This window comes from Zalophus californianus, chromosome 14, assembly GCF_009762305.2.
Source record: "Zalophus californianus isolate mZalCal1 chromosome 14, mZalCal1.pri.v2, whole genome shotgun sequence".
NCBI lineage: Eukaryota > Metazoa > Chordata > Mammalia > Carnivora > Otariidae > Zalophus > Zalophus californianus.
This window is the reverse complement of record NC_045608.1, coordinates 7,592,163-7,610,432: the sequence shown is the minus strand read 5'-3', so window position 1 is coordinate 7,610,432 and position 18,270 is coordinate 7,592,163.

Here is an 18,270-nt window from a genome sequence, read left to right as displayed (position 1 = left end):
AAAGATGGGACATTTTTCCTCAGGCCTTGGGGGCCAAATTTGTTCCAGTTTTTAAAAATACAGCCCCAGGGCGAGTCCGAAGGAATAGAGGGGATTTGTAAAGACCGGCTGCAGATTCCCCAAGGGGCGTCCCACCAAGGGGAATGGAGGTCGGACTAGTGGTCTTGATTTCAGGCAGGGCGTCCCACTTGATGGAAGAAAAAGAACTTTGGGGCGCCTGGGTGGCTCAGATGGTTAAGCGTCTGCCTTTGGCTCGGGTCATGATCCCCGGGTCCCGGGATCGAGTCCCGCATCGGGCTCCCTGCTCAGCGGGAACCTGCTTCTCCCTCTGCTTCTCTCTCTCTCTCTGTCTCTCATGAATAAATAAATAAAATCTTAAAAAAAAAAAAAAAAGAACTTTGCCGTGACTCCAGGCAGGATTCCTGAGACACATGGATTGTAAGAGTCCTACAGCTCCCTCAAGAACTTCCTTTAATGTTTTACCACTAGAGCTTTGCTCTTGTCAGTGTTACTCCCCTCCCGTAACTGTAACTGCCCTCCCCCGCCACACACACACACACACACACACACACACACACACACACACACACACACACACACGACATATGTTAGCAATTACTTTTCAAACCTGCCGCCCACTGATATACATTTGAAGGGTCTCATGACTAATGTTTTACTAAACAATAGAAGCAACCTTATCTTAACAATGGCTAGCCCTCCAAGGTCCCGGAGACCTTGCTTTTAACATGCATGAATTCCTTAGAGACTCACGTTATTCCCTAACGCTGTTCACTAGCGAGTCTATAATCGGACACTCCTCACAATCCCGGCGCTACCATTCTGCCCACAGCCGTCCCCATAATATAATAAAAGCACCTTTTTTTGCAACAAAAATGTCTCAAGAATTCTTTCCTGACCATTTGCTCCCGGCCCCACATTGCCACTGACCTCAAAAAGAGCCAGATGTCATATGGGGCAACTGACTCTACTAGGGTGTCCCACCAAGGAGAGGGTCATGGCAGAGAGCAAACGGAATCCTTGTTGGGGCAACAGGGAAAGCTGTTCACCTGGTGGCCACACTAGGTCAGAAAAAGGAGGTGGGGGACTCAGCACTCAGTCACAGAGGAGCGTGTTCTGCCTACAGATCAAGATGGCGGCCGGATCTGTGGGAGTAAAGGGAAGGGGGGCGTGCCGGAAAGAAGCCGGGCGGCTGAGAGTCAGTCCCCGTCGGGAGAGCGTCCCAACTGAGTCTGTAATGTGTGCGGATTTGCCCTGGATGAGCTGCAGATGGAGTGGAAGAGGAAAGGAAAGGGGTCCTTCGCCCGCGCAGGCGCTCAGACCTTCAGACCACACCGGGGAGCTACCGTGGCCAGAGACTTTAGCTGTCTGAGGAATACTACGGTTAGGCCACCAAAGGGCCAGAGAGAGAGGAGAGGGAGGGAAGGATCCCTCTGAAGGCCGAGAGGAGAAATCCCTCACCCTTTCAGGCAAGGGGGCCATCCGAGGGGTTCCCCTTGTGACTTTGGATCCTCACCAAGGAGTAACCAGTTCTCCAAGCAACTGGAGAGGTCATCAGTCAGAGGTCACCAGTTCTCCAAGGCATCCTGGAGTCCATCCACCGAAGGAAAGTCCTGAGAAATTCCTAGAGAATCTGGGGAGAGTCCCAGGCCAGCAGAAGTCCCCTGTGTGAGCCACCAAATGGGGGGCGTCCCGACTGGGTGGGGGCCAGCGGTGCAGCAGGTGCGGGAATTCACTCAAGGCAGAGCGAAGGAGTTAGAAGTTTACTGAATACACTGCAAGGAGGCAGTGGGCGGGACAGCAAAGGAGAGACACTGTCCTCCATGAGGTGGTGGTGAGGGGCCACAGTTATAGGGTGGGGTGAGGACGTATGGGAACGTATGGAATTGTCCCTTTTTTGGTAACTGTGTCTGGTTGTGAGTAGCCCAGTGATTACTAAGGCCTATGGCTATTTCGAGGTGGGTCTCTTAATGAGCCTGCTTGCATTCCGCCCAGTGGTGTGGTCGCTGTGGGCCCTTGTGCCTTGCTCACGGTTCCGTTGCTCAAGCCTATTGCCTGAACGTGGCCTCTCCAGGTTCCTCCTCTGTAAAATGGGAATTAAAATAGTACCTCCTGGGGCGCCTGGGTGGCTCAGTTGGTTAAGCAACTGCCTTCAGCTCAGGTCATGATCTCAGGGTCCTGGGATCGAGCCCCGCATCGGGCTCCCTGCTCCGCGGGAAGCCTGCTTCTCCCTCTGACCCTCCCCCTGCTTGTGTTCCCTCTCTCGCTGTCTCTCTCTCTCTGTCAATTAAATAAATAAATAAAATCTTTAAAAAAAAAATCGTACCTCCTTCTATAGGGTCGTTACGAGGATCATCTGGTCTGATGTACGTGGAGTGCTTTGCCTGATACCTGGCCCACCGTAAGACTTGGTTAATGGTTACCGCTTACGTCGATTGTTATAAGGAATGTGGGAAGGTCTCAAATGTTAGATGTGGGTATTTGGGTTTTATCTCTGAGGCAGTGGGGGGAAGGGGACTTTTGTGAGTTTTATAGTTGCAACATCATCAGGACTTTAAAGGCTCCTCTCTTCAAGGTCAACATGGGGAAGAGGCCTGAGCAGAGAACCCAGCTGTTCAAGCTGCTGTGCTTGGACCGGATCGGCCCAGTGGCCTATTTGTGATTATTATATTCAGAGAACATAAATAAACCAAAAGGCTTTAGCTGCATTTTAAAATTGGACCTAAAAACAGCCAAACAGTCCTGTGCTCTGCTTCCTAGAATCAACACAGCTACAGAGCCCCCAAAAGAGGGAATGAGGATTCAAAGGCACATGGATAGAACTCCTCTCCGCCCCAGGCCCCACAGCCCTGCCAGCAAGGGCAGGCAGCAGTTTGGGAGCAGGTGGGGGCTGGCCAGGGGGCTTGGCAGTTATCGGGGTAGCACAGTGGGGCGGGTGCAGCTGGCTAGTCTTTATCTCTTGGGGCACAGAGCCCACAGGCCTGAGCTTTGGGGGCACAGGCAGCATCAGTGACAGCCTGGAGGCTGTCACAAGAGACTTGTGGCATGGGATACAGGATCCCTGGGCTCTGGAGACCATGAACTTGGGCTACTCCCAGATCCTCTCTGAGTCTCAGTGTTCCAAACAGTGCAAACAATGTGGGATGAAGGATGTCTTCTGGGCTCAGCTATGGGGCCACTGAGGAATGTCTAGGATTTTGCTGCCAGCGTCTATTCCTACTCTGTTGTTACAGCATCTCACTTTTCCTTTCAGGAATCATCCCTTCCCCTTCCTGTCTGTGTGGTCTGGGGGCAGGCAAGCCAGGACCAGCCAGTGAGGATCTCTGTGATTGCTTCAGGGATGGGAGCCTGACCAGAGCTGGCCAATGTGGGTTTGCCCCGGGACTTTTGCTTGAGAAAGAGCCTCTCTCTGAGCTCTGTATTTGTCAAACTTATCGAACGGTGCTTTGGGGGCCGTCTAACTCCACCGAGGGAAAAACGGGCCTGGGAAAGCAGGGATGGGAAAGAACTAGGCAGATTCCTAATATCTGAGCACCTTGGTGGTGGTGCGAGTGGTTCGGGTGGCCTCCAAGGGATCTCACTCACGGTTCCCTGTCCCAGTGAGGAACAGTCTCCTGTTTCTGACTCCTCCTATCCTGGGCATTACTGGGACACCCCTCAGACTGGCTACACGACCTATGTGAAGGAATGGCTAGGCAGGGCAAAAGAACTAAGATCTAAGGGATCTCCCAACTTTTCGGTTCCATCAGGGCTTATCCCAGGTGGATTTCCCCTCGCTGGGTGCCCCATCTTGTCCCTCCATGTGGCTATCACAGACAGAACAGTTCTACTAAAAGATGATCAGGTAGCTATGCCAGATAGAACACTAAAAGAAGGGCGCCTGGGTGGCTCAGTTGGTCAAGCGACTGCCTTCGGCTCAGGTCAGGATCCTGGAGTCCCAGGATCGAGTCCCGCATTCGGCTCCCTGCTCGGCAGGGTGTCTGCTTCTCCCTCTGACCCTCCCCCCCTCATGTGCTCTCTCTCTCTCTCTCTCTCTCTCTCAAATAAATAAATAAAATCTTTAAAAAAAAAGAACACTGAAAGAAGTCTAGTGTATGCACTGACTTCTAAGGGAGTCTCAAGGGTGGGGAAACCAGGGTCGCTCTCTGGAGGTAGGACCAAGCCTGGGTAAGCGCGACTCCTCCCAGCACCTTGCAAGGAGGACAGGGCCTCTGGCTGTCAGTCTCGTGAGTCGCTGGGGCCACACATCAGGAAAAGATGAGGAGGAACTGAGGTAGGGGTCGCCTTTTCCTCTCTTCCCAAGTCTCCCTGATCAACTATAAGAAATTGAGGTAAGGGATGCCTTTTCCTTTCTTCTTGTAGATGTGTAATTCCCAGACCAAGACCTTACTCCTTTAGAGTCCCTTCCAGGCATCGTAGGCTATAGGAAGAGTATCAGACCCATAAATTGCTCAATATCGTTTACTCGGACGCTTTCCTGGTTTTAACTGGATGAAGGCAACTCATTTTCTTTTGTTCTGGGACATGGCCACAATAGAAGTTGGAGGAGGAGACGTGGCCACCTGAGGGACTTTGCCTTCCTGATTTTAACTGGGAAAAAGTGGCTCATTTTCTTTTGTTCTGACCTCAGCCATGTAGGATTGATCCCCGCCTCCGGGCTGCTTTGTTCCGGATCTCCCCCCCCCCCCACTCCGGGAGGAACAAAGGAACACCACATCCACATAAAAGTTGATAGGCAAATAGAGTCTGCAGGGGAATCTCCACCCCTGGCTCCATCCTTCCTAGGGTAAGATCAGGTCCCCATCCGTGTCCCAACCTATCTTGGAACCCCTGCTGGTGCTCCAGGGCTTTACCCTCTGCAAGAACAGGTAGTGCTCCAAGGGTGATCAAGGGGAGGTACTGCTACAAGACCTGAGATGAAGGGGGACCTCAAAGTTTTCCAAGCTTGGATGTAATGCTTCTCTTAAATTAGACCCTCTCTGAAGCAGAAAAATGTGGGGTTCTGGCCACCACTGAAAGATACGGGGATCAAGGGATGGGTGAGCCCATGGGTAGCTTCAGTTTCCAACTGGGGTCCCAGCTGTATTTCCTCAAGACCCCAGCTGGGGACCCTCTGAAGACCCCAGTTAGGATCCTAACGATCCCCTTGGAAATTGGTATCGCCGTCACTTCCAAGCTCGTATCGTAAGAGGGATTGAGAGGTATATGGGGGTTTCTCCCTCATTTCCCGGGTTAAGGGCTATAACTGGAACCAACTGTGGTTAGTCTACCTCAGGACGGAGACTTTAAGGAACATTCCCAAGCAGCTGCCGAAACTCCCTTTGTTTTGGGGAAATTCCCTGTCTTCTCCAGCCTGACATGGACTGCATATTTCCCCTTCGGTGGAAGAAAAACCATGGCATCTACTCATCTGTCCGAGCTGATGAGGTTTAGAACCGGGAACGATTCTATCTAGGTTTGCGGAAGGTCAAAAGAACTCGAGTTAAAATGGCGGTTAATCTCGTCTGTCGCAAAAGTTTTCATGGGTAATTGTTAAGAAAGCTTTGCTTGGATGATAAATGGGATTACATCTAGGTCTTTTCCTAATAAAGTGCTAAAGCGTTGATTACTGGACATCGGTTTGTGCTTTTCAAGGATATTTGGGTCTATTGATAAAAAATGGCGGTTAATCTTGCCTGTCTCAAAGTTTTCATGGGCAATTGTTAAGGTAGCTTTCAAAGTCTCTGGTAAAGGATATCTGGGTCTGTTAGTAAATAAACCGTCAATCCAAACTCGGGAAGAAGACCCAACAATTTTCTTAGACTGAGAGAGGCTCTCATTAAATACACAGCTATCTCCCCTGCCTGGTTGTCCCTGAGGCTGAGATCATTCTTATTCGGAAAAAAAAACTGCAAAAGTTGGCTGTTGGCCCCGAGGGGACCCTAGAAGAGCTCTAACAAGCTGCCAGTGGGTCTTTTACAGTCCGGACCAAGAGGAGAGTGAGGAAGGTCGGCCTCCCAAGGCTCTGGCACCAAAGGCCATCTGGGTGGCCGCCCGGGACATTGGCCCAGTGGCAAAAACCAAGGCCCTGTAACCCTTGTCCCACCTGGTTGGAGGGGGACACTGGAAATCTGAATGCCCTCGGGGACCTCAATCTGCGAGGACTCAGGTGGCCAGCACCCCTGACTGGGACTGATGGGGCCCGGGGCTCTCCGTGGTGGCTTCTCCACAACAGCCCACCATAGGGAACCCAGAACCTCAGGGGATTTTGGAAACAGAGGGAAAACCAGTCGATTTCCTTCTTTTTTTTTTTTTAAGATTTTATTTATTTATTTGAGAGAGAGAATGAGAGAGAGAGAGCGAGCACATGAGAGGGGGGAGGGTCAGAGGGAGAAGCAGACTCCCCGCCGAGCAGGGAGCCCGATGTGGGACTCGATCCCGGGACTCCAGGATCATGACCTGAGCCGAAGGCAGTCGCCCAACCATCTGAGCCACCCAGGCGCCCTTGATTTCCTTCTTGATACTGGAGCCACCTCTTCTGTTCTACTCTCCACCGCAGGGCCAACTGTTCAACCACAGTGTTGTCCTTAAGGGCATCGCTGGGCAACCCCATAAGCCAGATTTTTTTCTCACCTTCTGGGGTGCACCTGCAGAGATCTAATTTTCTCTCACTCTTAATGCCTGGGAGCCCCACACTTCTCTTCATTCCCAGGTCTGGGCAACTCAGGCTGTAGTGGGTCGGGCCTTAACAGCAGTGCCTGTTCCCACTCACCTTAAGGACCCCACAACTTTCCCTTGTTGGAAAGGTTTTTTGGGCATAACAGGACACTGTCACTCCTGGATACTAGGGTATGGAGAAATAGCACACCCTCTCTATCGGCTGATCAAGGACACCCAGACAGCCGGTATCCATCTATTCATATGGGATCCAGAGTCAGAAAAAGCTTTTAAAAATCTCAAGAGGGCCTTGCTCAGTGCCCCAGCTTTAATTAAGTCTTCCTACTGTCAAGGCTTACAACTTGTATATGACAGAAAGAACAGGAATGGCCTTGGGTGTCCTAACTCAGGCCTGGGGGCCAACTCAACAGCCAGTAGGAAACTGCAAAACAAACTCTGGGACAGGATCTTATTATCTACACCCCTCATAATACCCAAGGCCTCCTATCAACTGATAGCCATCGCTGGCTCACAGACAGCTGCCTTCTGCGTTACCAGGCCCTCTTCCTGGAAGGCCCAGTCATGCAAATAAAAACTTGCTCTACTTTAAAATCCTACCACCTTCCTTCTGGGAAAAGGCACAGGACCAGAGCATGACTGTCAAGAAATCATAACCCAAAGCTACGCTGCCCGGGAGGACTTAAAAAGAAACCCCAATAGCAAACACAGAATGGACTTTATTTTCTGATGGGAGCTCATTTGTTGAACAGGGCACCAGAAAGGCTGGATCTTTATATGAAACAACAGAGAGTAACCCTCTCCCACCTGGGTCAAGTGCCCAACTGGCGGAGCTGAGGGCCCTCACCTGAGCTTTAGAGCTCAGTAAGGGCGAGTCAACATATATACTGACTCCAGATATGCCTTTTCTAACTAAATGCAAACAAGCCTTTCCTAACTGCTTCTGGTTCTCCTAACAAGTGTCACCAGGAAATCACACGGTTCTACAAGCCCTACATCAACCCCAGAAGTAGCAGTTATATGTTGCAAGGGGCACCAAAAAGGAACGGATGAAGTGCTGGAAGGGATTAGATCGGCCGATGCTGCAGCAAAATCAGCTGCCAGGTCAATGACCCTTACGGTTGCCCCCCTAGTCTGGGATGGCTCCATAACCCAGGAAAGACTCTGAATTCAGCTGAGGAAAGACAATGGGCAACACAACGGGGATATACTCCCCAGTCTACAGGCAGGCTCCAGGCAGAGGATGGTAAGCTTCACCTGCCAGCCGCTGACCGATGGAAGGTCCTAAAAACCCTACATCAAACCTTCCATTTAGGTTGAGCTAAAACCCTACAAATGACCCACAAACGCTTTACAGGGAGAAATTTAGATAGGACTATTAAAAGCACGTTAAAGGGCGCCTGGGTGGCTCAGTCAGTTAAGCGTCTGCCTTCGGCTCAGGTCGTGGTCCCGGGGTCCTGGGATCGAGCCCCACATCGGGCTCCCTGCTCGGCGGGACGCCTGCTTCTCCCTCTCCCACTCCCCTTGTTTGTGTTCCCTCTCTCGCTGTCTCTCTCTCTCTCTGTCAAATAAAAAAACAAAACCTTTAAAAAAACAAAAAACAAAACATGTTAAAAATAGTGAAGTCTGCCAGAAGAGGAACCCATTCTCCCTTTCACAAATCCCCAGAGGCATGTAGCAAGTAGGAAGTTACCCCAGGGAAGATCAGCAAATGGACTCCACACATGTCTAAAATGCATGCGTACAGGTACCTCCTGGTTTGGGTAGATACCTTCATGCACTGGATTGAGGCCTTCCTCTGTAAAACCGAAAAAGCCGCAGAAGTGATAAAGGCACTGGTAAATCCCTTGGTTTGGACTCCCCCAGTCCCTTCAGAGTGGTAACAGAATCATTATCCCTCTTGCAAGGCGCTTTCTACGTCCCAGCCCCAAAATAACTAACCTGTCCCATTTCACTCTGGGGACTAAGGGCTTGTTAGCGCCGGTCTGGAAAGGGCCGCATACAGGGATTGTAGCAACTCCCAACAGCAGAATGAAGCCTGGATCCACCATTCCAGGGTCAAATCCTGGTTCCCAACGGGGCCTAACAAGGAACCAAAATCCCTCTGTAAACCCAGAGAGGACTTCAAAACTAGTCTTGAAGCGACAAGACACAGATAAATGTTATTTCCCCTCTATCCCATCACATTGTCATCCTTATTGCATGTATGGGGGGGGGGTCACTAAAACGGGCTCTATTTCTCACAGGGCCCCTGGCTGTACTCGGTCTTGCATTGTGCTCTGGGCCTTGCCTCCTAAATGCCCCAACCTGCTGTATATTTTCCAGAATAAGGGTCAAACTCCAAATGGTATTTCAGATGGAGTCTCACTTGAAGGTCAAAACCAAACACCTGCAGGGAACCCCTTGATAGATTGGGAGGAGAGGAGCCCCGACTGCCCCCCCATCCAACACCCCTGGCCAGCAGAAGTAGCTACCATCAGTCGTCACCCTTTTCCCCTAATAGCAATTAGGGTTACCTCTTCAGAGGGGGGAATGATGGACAGTTGGAAGGCAGGCAGGCAGGGGCAAGGTCCCCCCCCACCGCCCGCCAAGAGGAAACCACCCTTAGGAGGATTTTACACCACCCTGGAAGGAGCCCTCCACCCTTTTCCATATGATAGATAGATGACAAAAATCTGATTAGATGGCAGGTGCAGGGAGAGTTAATCAGATTAAAACAGCCAGCCAACAAGCCCATAAAACCCCCTAGACATAGAAACTCCAGTGGCAACCCCCTCAGGTCCCCTCCCTCCTTGGGAGCTTTGTACCATCACTTTGCTATCGCTCAGTAAACCTTGCTTTTGCTGCCCACCAGTCTGGTCTACCTCTCCGTTCTTTGAAGCAGTGTGACCGAGAACTGTGGACACCGATGGAGAAAAAAATCCTGTAACAATTTCAGCCCAATGGGGAAAGCTGACCGGCAAGTCCTGTCTTCACAACCACTGGTGGGGCTGGCCAAGGTGGTCTTCCACCACCTACCCTTCCTTCTCAATCTGGTTTCCCCCCTTCCTTTTGCCAAGGTGAAGCCCTACAAACTTCTTGCACCTCAGCTCTGTCTTAGCGTCTGCTTCTGGAGAACCTGTCCCGTGATAATGCCCTCGCTACTTGCACCTCTCCCCCATTTGATTCGCTACTGTCAAGCATTGTGCCCATTTTGTCCTCTCAACTTAATATCATTTCTAATGTTTTACAGATAAGGGAACTGAGACTCAAGAAACTTGCCCAGATAGTCTATTTTGGTCAGAATATGCCAAGCCAAGGGGCACCTGGCTGGCTCAGTCTGTAGAGCAAGCGACTCTCAGTCTCAGGGTCATGAGTTTGAGCCCCACATTGGACATGGAGCCTACTTAAAAGAGTAAAAACAAAGGTAATACTGCATGGAGCACTGGGTGTTATACGCAAACAATGAATCATGGAATACTACATCAAAAACTAATGATGTAGGGCGCCTGGGTGGCTCAGTTGGTTAAGCAACTGCCTTCGTTCGGCTCAGGTCATGATCCTGGAGTCCCGGGATCGAGTCCCACATCGGGCTCCCTGCTCAGCAGGGAGTCTGCTTCTCCCTCTGACCCTCTTCCCTCTCGTGCTCTCTATCTCTCATTCTCTCTCTCTCAAATAAATAAATAAAATCTTTAAAAAAAAAACTAATGATGTAATGTATGGTGATTAATATAACATCATCATCATAATAAAAAAAGGTAATAAATGCTCAGCTTTCACCACCTCCTAATTCTTTTACTACGTTTTCGTTTTACTTGTGCTTTTGAGGTGACTTCTGTTACATCTATGTGATATGCTGATGCACGTGCCATTCTCAACTCCAAGTTTCAATGAGTGACCTCACATTGGTAGCTTGAAATTGGCCATAGGGAGTATTTACACCACAGAATTCAGCAAATGCTACAAACCAAGGCTGGATTTATTTATTTATTTATTTATTTATTTATTTATTTATTTATTTATTATTTTTTTATAAGAGACTTTTTTTAAAGATTATTTATTTATTTATTTGTTAGAGCGAGCGTGGGTGAGAGAGAGTGAGAGTACAAGCAGGGGGAGCTGCAGGCAGAGGGAGAAGCAGGCTCCCTGCTGAGCAAGGAGCCCGATGAGGGACTTGATCCCAGGGCACTGGGATCATGACCTGAGCCGAGGGCAGCCGCTTAACCAACTGAGCCACCTGCTTAACTGACTGAGCCACCCAGGCGTCCCCAAGGCTGGATTTATTTTATTGTCAGGGCAGGAGTATACAATCTACAGCCCCTGGTCTGAATCTGGACCATGGTCTATTTTTTTCCTCACTGCCTGTTTTTGTAATAAATGGCACACAGTGGTACCAACCCATTTACAAACTGTCTATGGCTGCTTTCACGGTACAACATCAGAGTTAAATAGCTACAGATATTTTTTGTTTTTTTTAATACAGTTTTAGTTGTAAGTTTATCTTATTTAAATTTTTGCAGTTTTATTTTTTTTAAAGATTTTATTTTTTTATTTGAGAGAGAGAATGAGAGAGAGAGAGCACATGAGAGGGGGGAGGGTCAGAGGGAGAAGCAGACTCCCTGCTGAGCAGGGAGCCCGATGCGGGACTCGATCCCGGGACTCCAGGATCATGACCTGAGCCGAAGGCAGTCGCTTAACCAACTGAGCCACCCAGGCACCCCTAAATTTTTGCAGTTTTAAAGTTTAATTTTTAGTAGAACTTAATTTTAGGTAATGCTGGTGTTAAAAAAAAAAAAAAGAAATGGTTTGCAAACTTTCTGAAGAATCCATAATGGGCCTTCGTGAGCCTGTAGGAGCCACTCCATGGCTCTGGTTGCCTGAGGTTAGGGAGTGGGCAGAAGAGGGCAATGGCCAGGAGGCTGAGCAACTGCTCTGGCCTGGGGCCCAGGGCACATCAAAGGGGTTTTCCCTTTCCTCTCAGGTGAAACCACTATCACGTCAGTAGCTCCACCATTGCATAAGCCAGGGGTGAGGTTACTCAAGGTCAGACACTGATGCCTTCCAGACTGAACCTGTGTCATCATCCAAAGTCCCCAAGCTTTGAAACATCACCCACCCTTAGGTTCAGACGACTGGCTTTCATTCTTCCCACGGGCAATAGGGGAGTTAGCCTTGGCCTCCGAGTGGCTGAGTTGCTGCCAATGCACTGCTTAATCTCTTTGAACCCTCTTTTCCCGTTTCTGAATATTAGGAAGAGCTATAAGTCTCTACTACCTATAGAGATAGGAGTGACTCTGTGTCTAATACTATGCATTTAACCTAACAACCCTGTAAGGTAGGTATTATTATTATACCCATTTTACAGTTCAGGAAACTGAGGCTCAGAGAAGCTAAGTGGTTCATTCATACTAGTAAGTGGTAGGGTTGAGATTCATTCCCTTTATTCTCAGTCCTATTTTCTCATTTTTCCTGGTGTGTCTCACTGTTTCTGGAGAACCTTAGGATTTTTACAAATGAAAAGGGTCTGCGAGGCCGTTAATCTAGGGATGTCCGGAGAGTGTCCTGAAACAGAGAAGAGCTGCTTGGGGTTGTGGAGTTGTACACTCATGCTTTGTCCGTAAGGACGATTACTCTGCTCCAGCAGTTGTTGCCTGTGGGGACGTGGGCCTAATTTGGCCAGGTTTTGTTTAAATGAAGCTACAAATTTGAATTTGTAGGTAAATTCCATTGACTGAAAATTCATATACATTTTTGGGGGCCTGGGTGGCTCAGATGGTTAAGCGTCTGACTTCGGCTCAGGTCATAATCCCAGGGTCCTGGGATCGAGTCCCGCGTCAGGCTCCCTGCTGCTTGGGAGCCTGCTTCTCCCTCTGCCTCTCTCTCTCTCTCTGTCTTTCATGAATAAATAAATAAATAAGATCTTTAAAAAAAATTATATACATTTTTAAGATTTTATTTGTTTGAGAGAGAGAGTGTGTGTGGAGGATGGGGAGGGGCAAAGGGAGAGGGAAACGCAAGCTCCCTGCCAAGCAGGGAGACCAACTCAGGGCTGGATCCTGGCACCCTGGGATAATGACCTGAACTGAAGGCAGATGCTTAACCGCCTGAGCTACCAGGTGCCCTGAAAAGTAGTATTTTTATTGAAGATTCACATACATGGAAAAGTGCAAAAAGGGTACAGCTGTCTGATTTTTCACAAACTGAACACACATGTTTAACCAGCTCAGATACGTGTTTTATTATTTATCACAGAATTAATGAAAGTTAATTTGGGGGGGGGAAGAGAAGATACACCTAATTAAAAGTTAAAAAAAAAAAAGGAGAAAGAAAATACAGAAGACAAACCCACCCGGTACCCTTCATCCATAGACTATAAACAACCACTGTGACTGTTTTGGACATAACCACCAAGGGACACATCGATCCATAGATAGGTCTGTATATGGGTCTAGATACACTTTTCGGTAACAACTTTATTTATTTATTTATTTATTTAAAAGATTTTATTCATTTCTTTGACAGAGGCAGAGACAGCGAGAGAGGGAACATAAGCAGGGGGAGTGGGAGAGGGAGAAACGGGCCTCCCCCCAAGGAGGGAGCCCGATGTGGGACTCGATCCCAGGACCCCGGGACCATGACCTGAGCCAAAGGCAGACGCTTAACGACTGAGCCACCCAGGCACCCGGTAACAACTTTTTAAACATATGCTTTGTAAACACTTTTTTTTTTTATTTGTTAGTTGTTTATTTATCAAGACAAACTATTCCATAAGCCAGTATTCGTGTTTCATAGTTCAGAACACAGGTCAGTGACAGACTTCAATGGAACTCAACCCAAAGAAATTCTTTACATTCCCAAATCACTTTGCACTCTGAAAGATACCAGCCTTCTTCATCTCCTCAAAATCTTTCATGGAATCATAATTTCTGTAGAAATCTGCATATGCCTTCTTTCTTGGTTCGGCCACAGCAAACTTACAGAAAGCTGCAACCCCCAGGGATACAGCGAACGCTCCAACAATATGAAATCACAGACGCTTGGCCAGAAGGCCTCGCATCTGAGATTTCGTCAAAGCACTGGAAGTCATGGTAGTTATTCTCCTCAACACCAACCTCAAACCTAACGTCCTCTGTAAACACTTTTCATAGTAATAAACACCTATGTTCATTGTGTATGTATGTATAATGTATGTTTCACTGATGGCTATATCATAATTACTTTCAACAAGCCCTAGAAGCAAAATCTTGTCATTAGAAACAGCATCTACGATGATCTATCTTGCTTGGATGTGCAGTTTCTTCAATATTTTCTTTGTTAAATTACTCTGAATTCATACTAATAAACATGCTATTTTTTCAATTGTCTTCTCCCCTGCCCCACACTCTGCCCAGGAACTAAATATTAACAATCTCACATGTATAATCCCCTGCCTTTCTCCTTTCCTGTTGTTTAGTTTATGTGCTGCTGAAGTGAGTACAGAGATTTTTTTTTCTTTGAAGTCATCTCTACACCCAACACACGGCTCAAACTCACGACCCTGAGATCAAGAGTTGCATGCTCTACGGACTGAGCCAGCCAGGCGCCCCTCACTTTTCGTGCAGTCATATACAAGCAATTATATATACATATATGGGAGAATTGACTTTGTTGTATAAAAACAGGATCATACACTCTGTGGGGCTCTGCATCTTACTCTCCCAAGTGTTTAATATTGGCAACCGTGCTGGATATTCCTTTGCCCCTCCAAGTCTCTGCCCTCCCTGCCCTACCTACTTTGTATCCCAAACCCTTTGGCCCTTATCAGAGCTTATCAGAGGCTCCGGCAGGAGGGGAAAGGAGAGGTATTTACTCCAGATGTTTTAGCGGCACCTGTGTACCACTGAACACCACAGTCCTGCTGGGTGGCTACACCCTCTCTAGGTCCTGAAACTGTTCTTTTCCCTCGCCCCTGTAGGTCTGGGGGTGGTAACTGACCTCCATGATTGCCAGTCCCAGAAGGTTTCATTATCCTTGATTTGCTCCCTTAAGTTTGCCCATGACTCTGTAAACAGGCCTTTCATTAAATGCCCCTTAAATATTCTTCTGAGTGTGCCGGCTGTATCAGTAACTAATTTAAAATTCTTTAAAACTCTTAGTGAACTGGGGTGTTTGGCTGGCTCAGTCAGAAGAGCATGTGACTCTTGATCTCAGGGTCATGAGTTCAAGCCCCATGGCAGATGTGGAGCCTACTTTACTATTTATTTTAGAGAGAGAGCGAGAGTGAGCGAGCAAGTGGGGGGAGGGGCAGAGGGAGAGGGAGAGAATCTGAAGCAGACTCCCCACTGAGTGTGTAGCTTGACTCAGAGCCTGATCCCACGACCCCAAGATCATGACCTGAGCCAAAATCAAGAGTCGGATGACCAGCCGACTGAGCCACCTAGGTGCCCCTGGAGCCTACTTTAAAAAAAAAAATAAATAAAAACTCCTAGTGAACCAACTCATACAAACACAATTCACACAATTTGGACCCTGAAGTCCAGCTCCTTGGTTTATAGCTTCAGGACTGAAGGTAATGGACTTGCCAGTTTGTCTGACTCCCAGGGGCAGGAGGGGAAATAAGGAAGATTTGTTGAGTCCTGAAGGCAGGCTGTATGAAGTATGACCAACCATGTCTTCCTGGGGCAGCTCTAGCTTCCTGGCTCTATTTCCCAATTCCTTATCTCTTGGCCTCCTTGTTCTGGAATAAAAATGAGCACGACGTGGATGTTTGGAAGAGACAAACAATTTAGATTCTCCTCGATTGTGGCAACTTTCCAGAACAAAGGCTTTGTTGGCTGTCCATGGCCCCTGCAGATAAGATGAACCAGAACAACAGGAATGGGGAAGGAGCACATTGTTCCTTCAGCCTGTTCTCTTTGCATCCTTCATTAAACACTCACTCACAAACTTTTGAAGATAAGCTTTAGCCCACGTACTCTAAGAGTCCTGAGCGCATGGGACATACAGGTAAACACACACTTACAGTACCAGGTGGGAAGTGCCGCCAACAGCACCCCTAGCTTTGGGGTAGGTCAGAGAAAGATTTCCAGCAGAGGTGATGTTCGAGCTGGGTCTTTGAAAGAGGAGCTGGAATCAGCCTGGCCTGATACGGTGTTTTTTGTTTTGTTTTGTTTAAGATTTATTTATTTACCTGATTTTTATTTTTTTAAGATTTATTTATTTGAGAGAGAGAGAGTGCAAGTGGGGGGAGGAGCAGATGGTGAGGGAGAAGCAGACTCTGGGCTGATTGTGGAGCCTGACTTGGGGTTCAGTCCCAGGATCCTGAGATCGTGACCTGAGCCGAAATCAAGAGCGGACACTTAACCGACTGACCCATCCAGGCGTTCCCTGAGATGGTATCCTAGAAGGGGGTTGAGCAGGTGCTAAGACCCAGTGCTAAGGGAGACTGAGCAATAAATGTGCCAGAAACTGCCAGAAGTTCAGTGTGACTGGAAAATAAGTTTGTTTATGTGCTGGTGTGTGTATGTGTGCGTGTGTGTGTCCAAAGGCAAGCAGGGATTAGAAGGGTCATGGAAGCCAAGAGAAGCACACTGGAAAGCCATGGAACCTTTTAAGCGGTAGAGTGACAATGTTACTCTTTGGGGTGGTTATTCTGGCTGTTAATGTGGAGAATGGATGAATGGGGTGACCTGGAAGCTAAGGCCATGTCAGAAGCGGCTGCAATCTGGAAAAAGATTGGGATGTTGGGATGAGAGTGGTGGAGGAGGCAATGGATGGATTTCAGAGCTATGAAGGCAGTAGCAGCTACTGGATCTAGGTTTATTTTTATTTATTTTTTTAAGATTTTATTTATTTCTTTGTCAGAGAGGGAGAGAGAGAGCGAGCACAAGAGGGAGAAGCAGACTCCCCACTGAGCAGGGAGCCCATGCAGGACTCGATTCCAGGACCCTGGGATCATGACCTGAGCTGAAGGCAGACGCTTAACTGACTGCGCCACCCAGGCGTCCCTGGATCTAGGTTTATAATAATGACAATATTGACAATAACATCATAGAGTGACTTAAACAGTAGCTCTGGTTTCAGATCAGTGGAAATCTTCCCACATGTGTAGCACAAGAGGCTTGGGTAGGAATCTTCACTCTGCCTCTTTTATTTGGAAAAATTTCAAACCTCAAGAATTGCAAGATAGTTTCTGCAAACATGCATATATCCTTCCCTTACCTATTGTTACATTTTGCTCTCCCTCAATCTATCTCTCTCCCTCTCTATCCCCCCACACCCACCACCTTTATATTTAGGCATGTGTATGTATAGCTTTTTTCCTGAACCCCTTGAAAGTTGGTTGCAGAAATTATAACGCTGCATCTCTAAATACTTTAGCATTCATCTCTCTGAATAAGGAGGCTTTTTTTTTTTAAAGATTTTATTTACTTATTTGACAGAGAGAGACACAGCGAGAGAGGGAACACAAGCAGGGGGAGTGGGAGAGGGAGAAGCAGGCTCCCCGCCGAGCAGGGAGCCCGACGCGGGACTCGATCCCAGGACTCCAGGATCATGACCTGAGCCGAAGGCAGACACCCAACGACCGAGCCACCCAGGCGCCCTGAATAAGGAGTCTTATATAATTACAATCCCATTATCTTACTGAGGAAATTTAACATTGATACAATACTATAATCTAATATAAAGTTCATAATAAAAATTTCAACAGGTTGTCCCAATAATGTCTTTTAAAGCTGCTGTTATTGATTTTTAAAAATTTAAAAAAATTTAAATTTTTTTTTAGTAATCTCTACACCCAATGTGGGGCTGGACCTCACGGCCCCAAGATCAGGAGTCGTATGGTTCTCCAACTGAGCCAGCCAGGTGCCCCTGCTGCTTTTTATTTTTTTTTTAAATCTAATATCTAATTAGGGATTGTGCACTGTATTTAGTTACCATGTCTCTCTCTTCTCTTTTTTTTTGGGGGGGTGTCAATGTTAGAAATGTTAGTTTATTTAAAAAAGACAATTGAGGGGTGCCTGGGTGGCTCAGTTGGTTAAACATCTGCATCCGGCTCAGGTCATGATCTCAGGGTCCTTGGATCATGTCCCACGTTGGGCTCCCTGCTCAGTGGGGAGTCTGCTTCTCCCTCTCCCTCTGTCCATCCCCATGCTTGTGCTCTCTCGCTCTCTCAAATAAATAATATTTAAAAAAATAAAAGATAATTGAACAAAATATAGGAGGCCGAATGTAATCAATTCTACTTTTTTTCTGTGTAAAGATTACTTTTGTAACTTTTTATTTTGAAAGAATTCAAACTTACAGAAAAGTAGCAAAGATAGTAAGAAGAATGTTAATATATGTTTCACTCAGAATCACCAATTATTTACACTTTATCACATTTACCTTATCATCCTCTTGTCTGTAAGTATATTTGTACTTTTTTCTGAACCATTTGAAAGTAAGTTGCCTTTCTTGCCCCTAAATACCATAGGGTGCATTTGCTAAGGATCCTGTCTTATATAACCACAGTACAAGGATCAAAATCAGAAAATTTCCATCAATACTACACTCCGTGTTAAAATTTCCTCCAATTGTCCCAAGAATGTCCTTTATAGGGTGTTTTTTGTTTGTTTGTTTGTTTTGGATTTTTCTGGG